Source organism: Caloenas nicobarica, chromosome 2, assembly GCF_036013445.1.
Source record: "Caloenas nicobarica isolate bCalNic1 chromosome 2, bCalNic1.hap1, whole genome shotgun sequence".
Classification (NCBI taxonomy): domain Eukaryota; kingdom Metazoa; phylum Chordata; class Aves; order Columbiformes; family Columbidae; genus Caloenas; species Caloenas nicobarica.
Window position 1 is genome coordinate 35359122 of NC_088246.1, and position 17033 is coordinate 35376154.

Sequence of the window (17033 nt, forward strand, 5' to 3'; positions counted from 1 at the left end):
TAAACAGGAAAAGAGCCAGATTTTTAGCCACACAGTTTGCTGAACCAGTTCACTGCATGAATGTGCTGCCAGGATATCAGAGATGAAAAGAGCAAATCAGGCAACTGCAGAAAAGAGGGTAAAGCAGAACTGCTCCTTTTGGAAGTAACACAGATTATGCTGGTTTACACTGAAAATTGAAACAGGTACAAAATGACAGGGAAACAGTAAGAAAGCAATTGACTTGCTTGAAACAACCTGCAGACATGCCTTCTAAAATTCAGAGTTTGATGCATGTGAGTGAAAGTTGCCAGTAATGCCAAGTCTGATCAAAAGAAAACATTTAAAAACCCTATAGTTTGCATGATGGATAAGCTAGTTACAAGCGTCATTATATAGTGCTAGCTTTAATTGCTCCAAGCTAAATATAGCTTTCAGAATTTAATAGCTCCCCCTCAGCTTTTATGTCTTTCAAGGAGAGAAAAATCTTCCCATTAGAAAAAGCACACAGGCACATACAGTTGCATGTTACCACAGAGAAGCAGGCAGCAAAACACTGAGATGGTTAAGTTTGAGTCTCCAACACTCATTCAGAACTCCTATTTTTAAGAGACCAGCTGCTTTCCTATCCCACCGCTCTGGTTCCAGTTGCAGCAGGTGACAATAGCACACATACCTGCACCTTTTTCAAACTAAGCCATTCCATTGCTTTATTAGCAGAGTGTACTGAATCTTGCTCAGCCCATGTTTCCAGTCAAGACATTGCCTTCACCAGTAAGCTGCCCTGGTACCCACACGCTTGTCTCTGTGCCATCCAGCGAGGCAGCACAGGCGAGGAAGAGGAGCAGCGAGTCTCCTGCACACACATGCAGCCTGACCCTTCTTGCCGCCCTTCTAATGTCATGACATACACGAAGGGGTCCAAAAACCTGCTATGGCAGCACCTTGATAAAGGCATCAAACAAGTTCTCTCTTCTGCCTTCTTATACACAAGAAGGATTTTAAAAAGTTTTAATTAAGAGTTTCACATAGCAGGCTTCAGTTTCCCTCTCTGAGCTGATAAAGGCTTGCAGGCAGAAAACTGGGCTGACAGCTAGAAATGTGTTCTACAGATTCAGCATTTGTGTTCACCTTCGTGTTAGGGGTCATTACATAATTGAAGTGCCTCCAATTCTTCTACAATTCAGGAAGTTAAATTAAAAAAACACACACAAAAAACACACACCACACAACAACAAAACACCACCACAAAACCCAAGCCACTGCTACAATGACAGTCGTCTTACTTTCCCTCAGGCCATGACTGCAAACCCCTTTCTCTCCACCCTCAAACCATCACCTGGCTTTTGCCCTTTGCCATTTGAATTACTGAACGTGACATTAGAGCTGATGAGATGGACCAGCTAAGACTCCAGGTCTGTGTGTGTTAGAGCTGTGCGTGCGCTGTTAGGAGCACCAGCTAGAGGTACCTACTACACTAAGTAAGACCAAGGGTAATACGCCGCAGCTTTTTTTCTGTCTTCTGACCTACTATTTCTGAGGTGCAGACCAGGCTGGATAAAACACGTTCTAGGAAATGTGTCTTTCTGTTGTTTAAGACAGATCTGCCCTGGAACATCCCTGCTGTACCGCAAGCTGAGCTGCCGCAGAATGGACAAGCTCCCCACTGTCAGTGCAGGCGTTAGACAGACTGCACTGATCCACTTCTGATAAGGCACAAAAATCATGCCACTCATTGCCATTGAAATGTTTCTTTCTGAAGTAATAGACCAAAATGTGGATAAACAGCATCAAAAATAGGCTTCAACACCAGAGGCACTTTGTATACTACATGTGTCTCTCTTACAGAAGGCATTTTTGTTTTAAAACAATCACAACAGCCTAGTTGGTAGAGATTAATTAAAAAAAAAAAAATACACATCATGCATCAGCTACAGATAAATACACTCTTAATGCTCTGTGTTCACTGTTGTGAATCAGAGCTGAGTGACCTAGAGCTCTAGCTCGGCTGTCCCGCTCTGCGGCAGCGGCACCAGACGCAGCCAGGGGACAGCGGCTGCCAGATGTGGCTGCACTGGTCGTGAGCACCAAACCACCGCTCACCCTCTCCCCACACCTAAATCCATCACGTAAGGTGCAGTGAGTAGGGACATACCACATGCTGCCCTTTAAGAAATTAGTAGGGAAAAAAAAAACACACATGCAAGCAGAAGGACAGAGGAACAGTGGAGATCAGCCAAAGCCACCCCAGCATCAGTCTGAGAAAGCAAGCATGTGGCTACAGTAGCATTACCTGACTGTCCACTAAATCTGGATCTGGGGATCAGCAGGAAAGAAAAGATACCAGAAAAAGATTATTTGTTTTCTTGTCACCAGTAATACTGGAGCGATTTTACTCTCTTCTCCAAAACTGGAGCACCTACCTAAGTATAACCCTGTCGTCTTTTCCTCTTAGTGTCACATGCATACACAGAAACCCACCAAAAAAAGGCAAAAAAAAGCACATCAGCCACCTCAGGTCAAGACTGTTAAGATCAAACTGTTCACAAAACTTTCATGGAAGCATTAATTAAAAAGCAATTATATTAAAACAACAAGATCCATCAGAGTAAACATATACCATCCTTCAGGATAAATACAGACCATCCTGCAGAAGCTGCAGCCCACTCACAGTAAGTTTTGAATTTTCTCTGAATGAGAATTTTTTCCCCACAGAAAAAAAAAGAAATAGATGTGGCCAGTTATGATGTCTACAAATTCCAGAATCTATTTATTTACCAGATGCTTTTCTCCACATCTAGTGACCTGCAAAATTGCCTCAGCTGTAGTAATAGCTGCTGAAGAGCTCTAGCAACAGCTAGGTTCCTCTTCCTCCTTGCACTTCAGGTATTTCCCTGGTGATCTGAAGCTATTAATATGTTCCTCCTGGGTGTTCAAGGTTACTTAAGGTACCGTCAAAGAACAGAGATGGGGTGCAGAATCTAAAGTATATTTATATGGTGGGACTTCAAACAATTGACCCAGCTATATCTCAAGGGATTTGATAATGAGGCTCTTAAAGAAAAAAAAAAAAAAAAAAAGAGAGTATTCAGTCTCATTCATGAGACAAGGACACTCTAGGACAACGTGACACACCCAAGAAGGGATTTAAAGATCAAAATAAGAAGTGAAAGTTGCCAGGCACTCACACAATCTCCACATCTAACTTCACTCTGCACTCACAAGGAAAATGAGGATGTGGCCAAGAAGTACTCTTATCTGTGATTTTTTTATAAAGGACTGAAAGTCCTAACACAGATAAGAACACAGATCAAGCAGATAAGTAGCCTGCCCTAGCAAACAGGCGTGACCAGATAAAACATTTTGAAGTATTTGTATACTTCGGAAAAAAAAAAAAAAAGGCCTATACTACAAGATGGATGAACTTTAATTAGGTATTAAACACAAGGCTATATTCACAGGGACAGAGTTTTACTGGCTAAACACATATTGAAACGTACATGCTATCCATAAAAGCCAGTACAGGTGGGGTGTTCCATATCTACACCGCTTAAAACTGTGACAGATAAAAAAACCCAAACACACCACTTCAAAAGAATGAATGGAATCTGTTTGGGTCCAAAAAGAGCCTTTAAAAAAAAAGAATGCTGGGGGTCTGCAGTAGGTTCCAAGAACCAGCTTTGGTAGAGATTTTATTTCATTCTCTGACTCAAGTAAGTAACAAGTAAAAGGAACTAGTTTAAGTAGCCAGGTAGATTGAGGAATTCAGACTCTCTAAATTGATAATGCTGACCTGCTGTTTCATTAAATGTGCAGAAAATGATCTGGAAAAGCCTCATGGGATGCAGTATTCCATAGACAACTTGCAAGATGAAATAGGCATAACTATTATAGATAAACAGCTTCCCCAGCTCTCCTAAACAGGCAGGGAAGGAGTTTAACAACATATGAGGTGCAACTTCTTTAAAGTGTGGAATAAAGTTAAAACTCTCAAAAAAATATTATAAAGATATTAAACAAAGTTCTTCAACAACACATTGAAACTAAGTGAAGAAGTAACCTCGCAGTGAAAATTTCTTAGTAAAGAAACAAAGACAGGATGTCTACTATGAAACAGGCCTTGGAACTACCACAACCAGCATGGAATCACAAGTAACAGCTTCCTGAGCACGAGCTGAGGAAACCGGATTTCTGAAAGAAAACATGGATTAAATTGTAAATATATCTACAAATAAAACTTTCATACATTCCCAAATTATTGTGCCCACTTGTCCTCTAGCCAACATAAACATTTAAAAACCACAATCTATACTTCTTAAGCAGGGAAAAAAACCAAACCAAAGCAAAAGCCCAAACGCAAACAAAAATACACAAACACAAACCAGTGGGAGATACTTCGTGATGTCAGGAGAGTAAACAGAATACCCATCTTTAGAGTTGGAAGTGAGGGGAGAAGAGGGAAAAGAAAATCAGCCCTACCACCATCAGTAACATGCAAGATTTCAGATTAAGTCAGAGAGTCAGAAGGAAATACCAAAGTTAACGGTAACAGTTAACTTTTTTTCAAAAACTTTAAAAAGACAAGGCAAATATGTAGATCTCACCTGGACCTTACAACAGCTGCATAAAAAAAATTAATAAAGCTGGCAATGATCTTATTTAGTAGAAGAATTGCAGAGTGATTAAGTAACTGGCCACAGAAGATATCAGGCTAGACATGGACCTCCAGAAGAGGTTGCCAAGAGTTATCTTGGGGCTAGTTTTATTTAAGAGTTCTACTAGTGGCAAGGGAATTGAGGTGTCTAATAAAAATTGCTGCCAACAAATAGAGGCACCTCTAATGGACCAAACGACTAGAACGCCAGGTGAGAAGAACAACTTGATGAAGGTCTGAATAGAGAACAAAACTATCCCTTGACATAAAGGCATTTCCTACATACACATATAGTGAAGCATCAAAAAAAACTCACTGTGCAAGGCACTGCCAGCATCTAATCTGGTGAGGAAATAAAAAATTGCACCTAAGACACACCTGCAACCAATGTAAGCTTATGCAAGGAAGACTGACAGCAGAATATTTTCCTGAAGTACACGAGTGTACCTAGTCAGCCACATCACAAGATTCTCTGCATCACTTCAAGTCTAAATCCAAGTCTCCTAGACTGACAGGAGTAAATGGGGAGTCTCCCCAACGTGAATGGAGCAAAAAGTTAACCAGTTTACAAAGACTCAGAGGGAATGCAGATGCTTTTATAAAGACTGAGAGAAAATATGAGCTAGGTGTACAAACTGGTCATAGATACATTTAGCCAGAACCCTGGAACACAGTTTTAGTCAAAGCAGAGAAGTTTGGAAATAATTTATTAACAGGATGCCTAGGGACAAAGCTCTGACTATTTTAAGACAACACTTGGTCACTTTACAAGAGGAAATATACACATGTATTGACTGCAGCAAATAACAGGCGTATTTAGCAACTCTCTTCCAGTCCTGTGATGTGTGAGTACAGCCACCTTCAGCAAGGAAGTCTTTATATACCACTTATCAACATTACTATTGCTCAGTCAACCTGGGCTGCAAACTGACATTGCCTTAATACTCTAAAGTTTCCATTAATAATAAAAAAATACTTCAGCTTTACTCACTTATATGCACATATTTTATGAACAAAGGTTTGGTGTGGCATTTTTTTAATGAATATTCATTTCAAAAAGTGGTAGATCAAGGAAACTCCTTTTTAGAATCTATGTTTAGTCTACCAGACACATGTAGCTTCTACTACATCAATTCTGACAATAAAATTTGTTATTTTCTTCCTTATTCAATGTCAATACTTCGCATGCCCATGCCTTTTCAAAGACAATGACTGCAGTTTCCAGAGTTCTATGACTCAGACACACAGAAACAAGTGTTTCAGAACATCAGTGCAAGCAGGAATTAAGCGGATCAGAACAGTTTTCTTCAATTCCCTTCTTCAACAAAGCCAATTCAAACACAAGCCTAAGCCAACCTATACCTTGTGATTTTTGTTTGCACTCCTACATTCCACAAAACATTCTTGCATGCAAATGTTTCACTGGCATTCAAAGACTGGGCAAAAAAAAGTTTCATAAGATAACTTGCTTGTATTTACTCAGAACATCCCCACTATTTTCAAGGGCCAAAAAGAAGCACAGGAAAGTAAAAAGGCAGTTTGGCCAACCAGAATAAGTAGTAAGAATTGAAGTTACATACACTGATATATAAAAACCTGTTTTCCTGCTGTTTATCCCTAGTTCCCATACCAATACCACCCTTCCTCTAGCTGTGAGTGCATTAGGCTAGGCTCACATAGAAGATTTTATTGATAAAGTAATGCACAACAGATGCACAGTCTACATCTCGTCCTCTCCTAAGTAACCCATCACCAGGTGGATCGAGTGGTAATGCACTTGTGGACTGCTCAGCAATTATTAAGAATGAAATTCCCTCAAGAATTCAAGTTCTGCAAGATGTGAGTGCTGGGAAACAGACCACAGCGGGAAAGGTGTTACATCTTCCTAATATTCAGGGGACAAATGGTTTTTGTTGTTGTTTAGAACATGAAATTCACCTAACAGCAGGCAAAGATGATCCTTCTGCAGAAGCGCCTTGCACACTGACCTACTATTTAAGAGTTTTATTTGAGAAAAACAGAAGCAAACAGCTCTCATCCTGCACTGAATACAAGGTGTGTTCATGCTACACGTGCATTCTAGTCATGTTGAAGTCAATAATGCAATCTCATTTAGCAAGGAGCATATGGTAGGTCAATGTGAACTGTCACTATGTCTGGATTATCAAGACTGAAATGGCATCCAGAGTTAGGAAAACATGGCTGTTTTCAAATGCTGAGCCATGCCTTGGAAACCAAGATCGCCTAAGCCTCTGCAGTAGGAAGCAGTGACCACCACAGACAAGCCCCACAAATGTCTCCAAAACTGAGCATGCTCAGTCACTTGATTATACTCAGATGCAGTCACTGTTCTACACCACCGAATTACTTGGGAATTAAGGAAGCCACTTCTTTAAAAGTAAAGAGATGGCTAACAATACAGATAGCAATAAATGGAAAGTCGTATCTTCTCTGCTTAGCTTTTCAAACTAATCCATTAGAACTAAAAGCAGATTATTAAATACTGTCTGATGAAAACAATGACCTTGTACAGAATTAAAAATACTCAGTGTCCCATTACTTTAAATTTGATCTTTTAAAATGTAATATTACCAACAGTAAGTGATCTTCAGTATACCAGCAACTGCATGCATATGACATGGTTGAAGAAAATGACCTTGTATACTTAAGTGTTCTTGCAATAAAGGGAAAAAATATATTCACAATCATCCTTATCAAATACTCCATTTTATGAAAGCCTGACACTGTCTCCTTTCTCTTAAAAAATAAAAAAAAAATTAAAAAAACATGAAGCAAACAAGTAGTAAGTCATCTGCCAAAATGACATCCTGTGAATGGCTCTGCTGTTGGTTTTCAAGTGGAAATGTTGTTCCTGCTGAATTTCAAAGAGTAGAGAACAATATAGTATAATACACAGGAAAATAAGCTGTGACATGAAGGGGGGAGGGAGAGAGAAGCCTATGATTCAGCTATCCCGTGGAAAATTCTAACATCGGCAAATCTGAAACGAAGTTCTGTATTTCTTCAGTGAACTGCATGAAAAACACATTATTTCAGCAGTGTATTTTTATTCTTATTCTAAGAAACAGGATGTTAAAAAGCTTGTTTCAACAAAATAAACTGGACATCAGCTAAAAGGCAAAAACTTTATTTATTCACAATGGCAGCTCCCTACCTCAGTAAGTTCTCCTTTCTCAACAATTTGTGATTTTCCAAGCACTGGGAGATTTTCAATAAGTGAGCCTTAGTTTTATAAGGTTATCATAATACTGAGTGCTTTTGGTTTTAATGCTTTGCAGATGAGATAGGTGGTTTTGAAAGACAGTAACATATCTGCAAATGAACTCTGTGATACCACTTAAAGAAAAAGAAAAAAACACACCACACCAAACCCACACACACAGGAAAGAATGAATGGGTTTTACACTTCCTGAATTTCAGCAGCTGTGGCAGTAGCGTAAGAGCTTTGAATTGTTACTTCCTGGCTACGTCACTCAGTAAAAAATTATCAGTACCATTCAGTTAATGAAGACAAGAAGCAATCATAATACTTTGGCCTAGTATTTCGCTCAATACCCAAACTTTAGATTTCATTTTCCTTTAGATCTCCTGGTTTTTGGTGGTTTTTTTGGACTTGACAAAACTGCCCAATAGCCAGCACAGTAATCTAAACCCAGATGGGTGCCTACTCAGCCTTGCAGTGGTACGCAAATGAGAGTCTATGATACTATTTACTGAACAACATGAATAAGATGTATTTTTTTGATGCTAGTAAGGGTACACCTACTGAATTAACTTCTTAAAAACCAGTAGCTTTCTTGCCAAGACATAACACAGTCCTGTAGACCAATACCTAAATTATTTTCCTTCCATTGTTTGACCTCAATCAGAAAAAACACGAAATATCAACTCTTCTTTCCCAACATGGTTGTTACTAGAGTTCAATAACAGGACTAGATTTAGCCTAGATTCTCCTCTTTTCGTATACAAATTGCTTGTTAGCTGACCTTAGCCTCAGCAAATTATTAAACCCCATTAGTTTTAGTTGTCTTCTTTTTCTAGAAATCCAATTCTGTCAGACATATACCACCAGTCCTCCATAAGAAGCCTATTCCAACAATGGTTACACCCTGCTGTATGAAAGTTGACCTGTATCCCAACCACAAGGCTGCTTATTGGTTCAGTTAAGGCCCAGGCAAGACTGGAAAAGAACACCAGGATGCTGACCAGCTTTTCCAAAATCACTTCTAGATCTAACAGAGTTTGAAGGGCAGAGTGGCACTGTGCTAAACTTCGAAACACAGTAGTAGAATTATCACAGAGTGGCTGAGGTTGGAATGGTCCTCTGGAGGTCATCTGGTCCACCCCACCTGCTCAAGCAGGGTCACCTGGAACCTGTTGCCCAGGACCATGTCCAGATGGCTTTTGAATATCTCCAAGCGGGAGACTCCACAATATCTCTGGGCAACCCGTGCCAGTGCTCAGGAACCCTCACAGTAGAAAAAAATACTTCCTGATGTTCAGAGGCAACCTCCTGTGTTTCAGTGCCTATTGCCTCTGGTCCTGTCCTGTTAACGTGTCTTAACAGGTGACAAAACCATTATCAGAATGTTATCTTTAAAGGAAACTAAACATGGCTGTTCCAAGTGATTCAACTAACCCTGTTTAAGACAAACTGCAAGTAAGATGCAGTTCTGAGAAGCTTGCAGAACATGACAGCACCAGGGTAGACCACAGAGCCTTTTATAAATCACTCTTAGTTGCTAGCAAAAAAAAAATATAATCAGGGAGAAATCTAATCTCCAGGCATAGTCTCAATAATACCTTTTGCTTATTATTTTTTGTTTCTTTGTTCCATTATCACTTATGTAAAAAGCAAAGACCTGCAATCTTTCAGCAATAATGCCAGCTCTGAATAGCCTGACCCATGCTAGATGGCCTGCTCCTTTTGAGGTGGCGAAATCATGCTAACAAAAACAAAAAAAACAACAAAAAAAACCAAAACAAAAAAAACAACAACAAAAAAAAGAACTAGCAAGTTTTTAGAACATCTGCTACCTAAACAGCTGCATAGCTTCCAAAAATTGAGAAGTCACGTGCCACTGAGCTGCACAGACACAGGTACATCCGATTGTGCGGGGGAAACCCCACACAGTTACCAGAGTGTAGGAAGATCTCTCTCAATAAGTAGCAGCCTGCCTGCCTTTGGCAAGCAGCAAGGGACGAGGGAGGAAACCTGAAAAAGCCACCACAAGCTCCTACCACAGTCATTTTAAATCAGCAAAGACTCAGTAGCCCACATCCTTTGGAGTTAGCATCATCAGCTCCCCAGTATGCAGACAATCATCACTAGCACGTCTTCGGGATCCCCATTGCTACTGATGATTTACACTTCATCATTTTAAAGTGCTCGAGTAGTACCACAGAAGACCAGCAGACACACGCTGTTTTGGTTTTTTTTTTTAAGGTATATGAGACGGTCAGTGACTGAATCACACTCATAGCGAAACCTCCTCCCCTCCTACATTATAAGCTGCACTTAAATACGAGTGCCAAGATCCCCTGGACAAAGCTTTGAGAGCATAAACCGTGCATTTGTCACGAACAAGGGATATAGAAATAAATTATAGAACCATTCACTCTTCTTCAGAATACAGTGTTTTATAAGACTATTAAAAAAGCTTCTTTTCTAACAATGCAGTTGCAACCAGCACAGTCCCAGATGCCAGGATGAGCAAGACGTGTTCTGCATCATAGTCAGGGGAAGTGCTGCTATCATGCCTCGCAGCCTGAGGCAGCGGCAGAAACCTTTGGAAAACAAAACTTATTGAGGCTGGTTTCAACATCTGTTGCCACCGCAGACAGGACAGCAAAAGTTCTGTAAAAACCAGAATTTTACATTTCACCTGGCTAGTTAAGAGTATGAAGAAACTCTCTCGATCCCTCCTCAAGGCTATTTCTCTAGACACACTGACAAAGCAACTATCTTGATGAAGAGGGAATCATCGAAACAGAATGTTTTTAACATGGGTGGTTGGCAAGATGGAAGTAGTGCCAGAGACCTATATCTTACTCTGCTCATGTGAAAACTTGAAGGGCAGGACTTAACCTTTTGTAACACAGAATTAACAGTGACACAGATGGTCTTGTTCACTGAGAAGGATAAAGTCTCCCTGCATAGACGGTTCTGTTGGTGATTGACAAGCTGTTCAGAAATTGTCTTGTCTGTGGTTTCAGCTACTCTCTGTGCAGAAGGAAGTAAACATGTAAGGCAAATGGAGTATACCCACAGAGTTGTTCTTTATGGGAACCATTAAGACCAGGAGTTTCATTCATTTTCACCAGCAACTATAAGAAAATGGATGAGACTAAAATCAGAACAGTAAAAATGCATACACTGCAACTAGGAGAAGCCTCCAGAATCACAAAACTGGTGTAAGTCAGATCAGAGAGAGGTGACCTAAAAGTGACCTAAGTGATGGCCACAACAGGTAACAGATAACACTTGTGAGAATATATTACTTGCAGTATCATCACAAGCAGTAACAGCAGAATTGGCAGAAATTAAGATGAGGAAAGAGTACAACTACATTCAGCCAGGGAAACATTTCAGACTTCTACCCTAAAAGTATCAATCAGAGGATGCACTGAATGGCCAGAAAGCCCAATGCTTCAGGTTTTTCTAATGGCAACACAAAGTCATTACTGAAATCCAACAGGTATAATTACAGTGAACACAGAACAGACATAAACACTGGTAAAACAACGACTAGTTTCTCACCTTTACTATTTTGTATTGTTACTGTCTTCATTCCAAGAACAGCAGTTAAATACATGCTCTGCATGACAACTGCAGCACCACATACTACATGTTTTTGCCATGATGGTTTTTTAGGCGTCGGCTCAGCCAACATGTGGGCAGAATCTGAAGGATTGCTTAAAAAGTTGCTCTTATGGAAAGAGGAAAAGAAAAATCTCCTTAATTCCCAGTTTGTGCATTACATTGGAAGGCAGAAGAAAGGGAGATTTGTGTGCAAACCCATGTTAACATAAGTGCCAAAGAAAACATCCAGAAGGAAATAATTAAGTGTTGACATGGCAGCAGCTGTGTTTGCCAATCTAAATATGATTCAGCCATCAAAACCCCACAACTGAACAACTGAAGAGGGAAAATCCAGTTCAAGTACTTGTAATTTAACAACTGGACCCGACACAAAGATACACATATATACACACATACACACACCTCTTGGTCAGACAAGGAATGCAGAGCTTGACTAATATGCTATTCAATGACTTTGAAGGAAGAATTTTTCAAATTCAGTCTACACTGTTACAAAACTGAAAAGCAACACATAGAGGCAGATAAAGAATCATATCTGCAGCCTTCCTTCTGTGACTTACCAGAAGCTATTAGGCAGCCACTATCTGTATGTCAAGCTGTCTTACAGCCAGATATACAATTAGTAAGTTTGGAGATCTCTTTCAGAGCCAGAAACTCGTCGCAACTCTCAATGCACTACTTCAGCTTAGGGCTTAGAGGTCAGTGAAAGTCAGTTCTCATGCTTATTCCTCCCTCCTGTTGCACAGAACAGGGATTCCTGTCAAGTCATGCTTATCAGTAATTACTTTCCACAGAAAAAGATTCAGGAGCCAGGTCTAGAACAGCCTTCATCCAAAGACTGAATCATTAGCAAAGAGGCATTGCAAAAATTGCTTGGTACCTTCCACATCAAAAGCAGCTCAACTGTACTTCTTTACTTTCGTGGTCAGCATCATCAGACACTGAAATAGGATTAAGCGCTGCCATGCTCAGGGCTGCACATTGACACGTGATTTCTATCCAAAGGAGCCCGCACTGAGTCAGTGCTGCTCCGGCACAGCAGACGGGCACGACAGCGGAGGCCGAGCTGAGCAAACGCATTTCTCAGGCTCAGCTGGCACTTCTCAGAGTGCTCACTACTTTTGCTAACAAGTCAGGTACCAGAATTGCATTAAAAACAATAATAATAATACAAACAAAAAACCAAAAACAAACAAAAAACCTCTCTGATCACGTAACAATTATCTCAGTTGGGACACCTCAATAGAGAAAATCAGAAAGAATTTGTGCAAGTTTTCTGTTTTCTTCCTCTGCTGAGGCAGTCCCCAACTTTTTTTTTTTTTTAATGTTTCAAGCAAACTGCAACAATGTTCCCCGAGTTCCAAAACCACTATTCCACCACTGTGTTAATTCATGCCGTAACTTCATATACAATAGAATCTGCTATTTCTGAACACATGCACTACGTGAAAGCCACAAGCAGCTTCAAGAACTTTGCATGAGCAACAAGCTAAAACAGACTGAAAGGAGGAGGAGTTGGGGATATCCTGCCTCCCAGGATCAGACCCACAGCTGTGCCTCTCTGTTATGTTTCCAACTTTACCTAGGTTGTTCTATTCATTAGCATCAACACCCACATCACTCAGCCTTGGAGGCGGACAGCAAACTTCGCTCTAAGGTAATTAGAAATTAACACTGAGGAGATATATTTTGTGATACCAGAATAAGGATGAGTACACACAACAGGACAATGTTACATACACAAAATTTCTTTGTCTCTCAGATAAATGAGAAACTAAAGCAATAAAACGTATTTCCAGACACAATATTCAAGGATTTATGTACTTGTACCACAAGTGACAGATGCAGAAGACTAAAAACAATGTCTGTCCCCCAAAGTATGCTGCTTGAACACAACCACAGAGGCAGACATGAAAATCCAGCACCTCAAAGAGCAGAACTGGGTACATTTTCTAACAGAAACACATTAGTCCCAGTCTGGAGGGCTGTTCCTCTGATCTCACAATATCTGCATCCTGCTATCTGAGACTTGACACAGGAAAAGGCAATCAGATTCTCCGGGAAGTTTCTTTGGCTGCCTTAGCAGTGGTGTATCACAGTATCCATCCCCTGGCCTTTTACCAGCAAAACTTTGCGCCTCTAGTGAGTCAAATCTTAACATAACTGAAATCAATTGAGATTGACTTAAATAACATCTAAATACACCGATATAAATACTGTGCTTTTTCTGACATATAAAAGTACCCCATGACTGCAGTCACATACTCCTTCTGCCTCATTGATCACTGCATTTTTTTGAAATGCACATTACAGCAAATCAAATTTAAGCCTAAAATATATTAGCAACTTATACGTGAATTACCTTATCAATAGGAAGGCTTTTCTCATTTTGTAGCCTAGAGCACTGTTTGTAGCAAGTGAAAACTCAGTTTTACGATTAAAAACCATAAAATCCAAGAGTGCCAGAATAATGCCCTATTACACTCTACTTTCTACACAGCATGTAGCAAGACCTACAGAACACAACAAATGAAAGAAGGGCTGTTAGACTGACATGCATCTGTTTGTAATGGATGCAGTTTGAACTAGACCAATTCCTTACAATGACATACACACAGCTACTAAAAAAATGTGGTTTTGTATAAAATATAGTACACTTACATTTGCAAAAGCAAACAATCCAGCCACGCATGCAGTGTTGCAATAATGAGGCTTCAGCTGAGTCTCACCATCATTTCCTGTCCTTGGTGAACATGCTAGTAATTTCAGCCCAACCACAACTGTTTGGTACACACACATGCACACTCATACACAGAGAACACCTCCAATCACTAAAATTCCCCTCCCACCTTTCCTGCATGCAAATCCAGATATTATACAAAATGATAAAGGAGGACACAAATGGGCCTAACGCAGTCTGTGGGGAGGGCAATATCAGGGTAAAGAAAAAGAGAACAAGGAATTATTGTTTTGTCAATGGACTAGAAGCCACACTGGAAAATCTTTAGCTTAATCTACTGGGGTACAGACTAGAAAATATTACTTACACCTTTATTTTAAATATTTTCAATAATGAAAACAAAGCTCATGGAAATTAAAACTGTTGTTAGCTGTGGCTTTACAGAAGACATCCATTAAAAAACCTGCTTTAAATACCCAACCCAAACTTACAAGCTGAAGTTAAGTAGAGTGAACTCTATGATTAATTGATGAAAGTCAAGGGATGAAGCAACAACCAACTAACGACTGTTCCCTGTGTCCCTTCTCAAGAAAGCAGAGAAGGAAGAACACGGTTACCACCATTAGAGGCCTAGGACAAAAGTGTAAGGCAGACAAATTACCTTACAAGGAAGAAGTTAATTTATTAAACACCCTTCTTTTTAGCCATTCCAGATATCCTCCTAGTAAAAGTAAAACAGCAAGTGCCAGTGAAGTGTACTTCACTATCAGTGAACTGTACCGAACAGTTTTTAAGCAATGGAGTATTTAAATGCTCATATTGCCTAATTTGTTGTCAAACAGAAATTAAACCGACCTGGAAACTGAAGTGGCTGGATTTAATTAACCTATTTTCTTGAAGATCTGGGCAAGAAGGAAAAAAAAAAAAGTGGCGTATTTTATTTTACACTAGCACAGAGAACCACAGATTTAGACGAGAGTGACGGCTTTGCAAACATGCCCAAGATTTCTGAAGTTACATTTAAGAGCCCGCCGGCTGCCAGCTGGACTCCCCAAGCAGAGCAAGCAGCAAGGGTCCCCCCGCCCAGCGCTCCGGGAGAGCCGCCACTCCCCGGGGGGCCGCCCTTGGGGAGCAGCTGCTCGGTGCATCGCGGCTGATCTGGAATCCTCCCCGTCTCGGTGCCACACGGAGCGCACCGGAGTTCAATAAATGCCGAGCAGCCCCCACAGCACCTCCCGGAGCAGGGAGAGGGATGTTAGTTGGCTGCCGCTCCGGAACAGCCTTGCGGGGCTGTCACAGCGCGGCCGAGGACACGGCGGGAGGTGACCGGAGAGGGGCCCGGCGGGGCGGGCGGGAGGTGCGGGGGCTGAGGAGCTGTGCCGGCAGCAGCCGCCCGCAGCCCTCAGGGCTTTCGCTGCGAGCCAGGCCAGAAAGCTGCTTTTCTTGAGGTTAAAAAGCCACTTTCCTCGCACGCCGAGTTCGCCGGCGGCCGCTGCCCCCCCCGGCTCGCCCCGCCGATCACCGGCACGCAGCGGCGCTTCGGCGAGAGGGACTACGCCCCGCCGCGCCGCCACCCCGCTGCCCCGTCCCCACGGCGCGGCGGGGGAGCGGCCTCGTGGGCGCCCACCCCGCCCGGACACCCACCTGAGCTCCTCACCTGCCGCTGGCCGACCTACCGCCCGCCGAGCGCCCCCGCCATGGCCCCCGGGCAGCGGCGCCCCGCAGCCAGCAGGACGGAGGCAGGGAGGAGTCGGGCGAGAGCGGCAGCCGCCACCCTGAAGAGCCGCGCTACCTGCGGCGGGGGCGCGGGGAGCGACACCTCAGCTCGCTCCAGCTTCTGGGGAACGTCCACGAGAGGGACCCGCGGGTGGGACCGTCGCGCTCGAGTGGCAGCCGGCGTGGCCAACGGGAAGCAGCCGCCCGCCCCTCCGCCGCGCCGAGGGGCGTGATTCCCGCCCGGCCGTCGGGGCGGGGGAAGGCGGTGTTTCCATGATGTCACGGGCGGCGCCCGGCGGACAGGTGGGGCGCGGTCCCGGAGGGGACGCGGGGACAGGAGCCGCGGGCTAAGCCGGCGCTGAGCTCGCCTTAAGCGGCCGGGACAGGGCAGGGCAGGCGGTGTTCTGGGGGCTAATCCCGCAGCGGAAGCCTCGGGGCCAGGGGAGCGATGGTTCCCTCAGCCGCGCCCTCGGGACGAAGTGCGAGGCGGTGCCCACAGGGAGGGCTGGTCGGGGGCACCGCCGCACCCACAACGGCCTGAGGGGATCGGCGACCGGGGAGCGCTCCCCGCGCCCGGCCTTGCCTCTGGGAGGGCTCCTCTGGTGGGAGAGAAACACCGCTCCGCCTCCTCCCGGCGTCCTAAAATTAGCGTGTTCCTCCGAGTCTTATTTAAAAAGAAACAACTTGAAAGGCTGATTAGATCCAAGCCGTTAGAAGTGCTCTGGACTGCTTCCACGAACCTTTTAGTGTGTGTGCTAAATCTTTCCAAAATTATTACCTCTTCTGAGGATGCAGACGGAATGTGACCTGGCACACAATTCGCACAGTTCTTATTTATGAAGTGTGATTTAATCTCTACTTAGGAGAAAGGAAGGGGGGTGGGAAGAACCACCCTGGTTTCCCTACTCAGCCTCATGTGCTCAAAACTGATCAGCTGCTTTTCTGTTCCATTCAGAACTCGGTGCTTTTCCCAGCTGGAGTGATTATAGAAAACAGAAACCGTTTTCTTCATTTACACCATCTATCCTGCATTAGAAAAGAGCAGAAGCACTTGGAAAAGCTCAAGTGACGTCCTAAAAGCTAAGGAGGTTATTCATGGATGGGAACTTGCGACAGCATAACCTGAGAGAAGACTAGGACCTTGCACTTGGGATGAAATC

The 17033-nt window shown here is 42.7% G+C and overlaps 1 protein-coding gene across 3 annotated transcripts in view; it reads right to left on the bottom strand.

Annotated features, from left to right (window-relative positions):
• Positions 1–16008, bottom strand: part of OSBPL3 (oxysterol binding protein like 3) — a 91763-nt gene extending 75755 nt beyond the window's left edge. For 2 of the 3 annotated variants that reach the window (XM_065627453.1, XM_065627450.1), the window contains exon 1: positions 15802–16008. The gene's annotated coding sequence lies outside the window, so the exon portion shown is untranslated. The remainder of the gene's footprint in view (positions 1–15801) is intronic. The other variant, XM_065627451.1, reaches the window with a different exon arrangement.
• Between the last annotated feature and the right edge of the window lie 1025 nt (positions 16009–17033).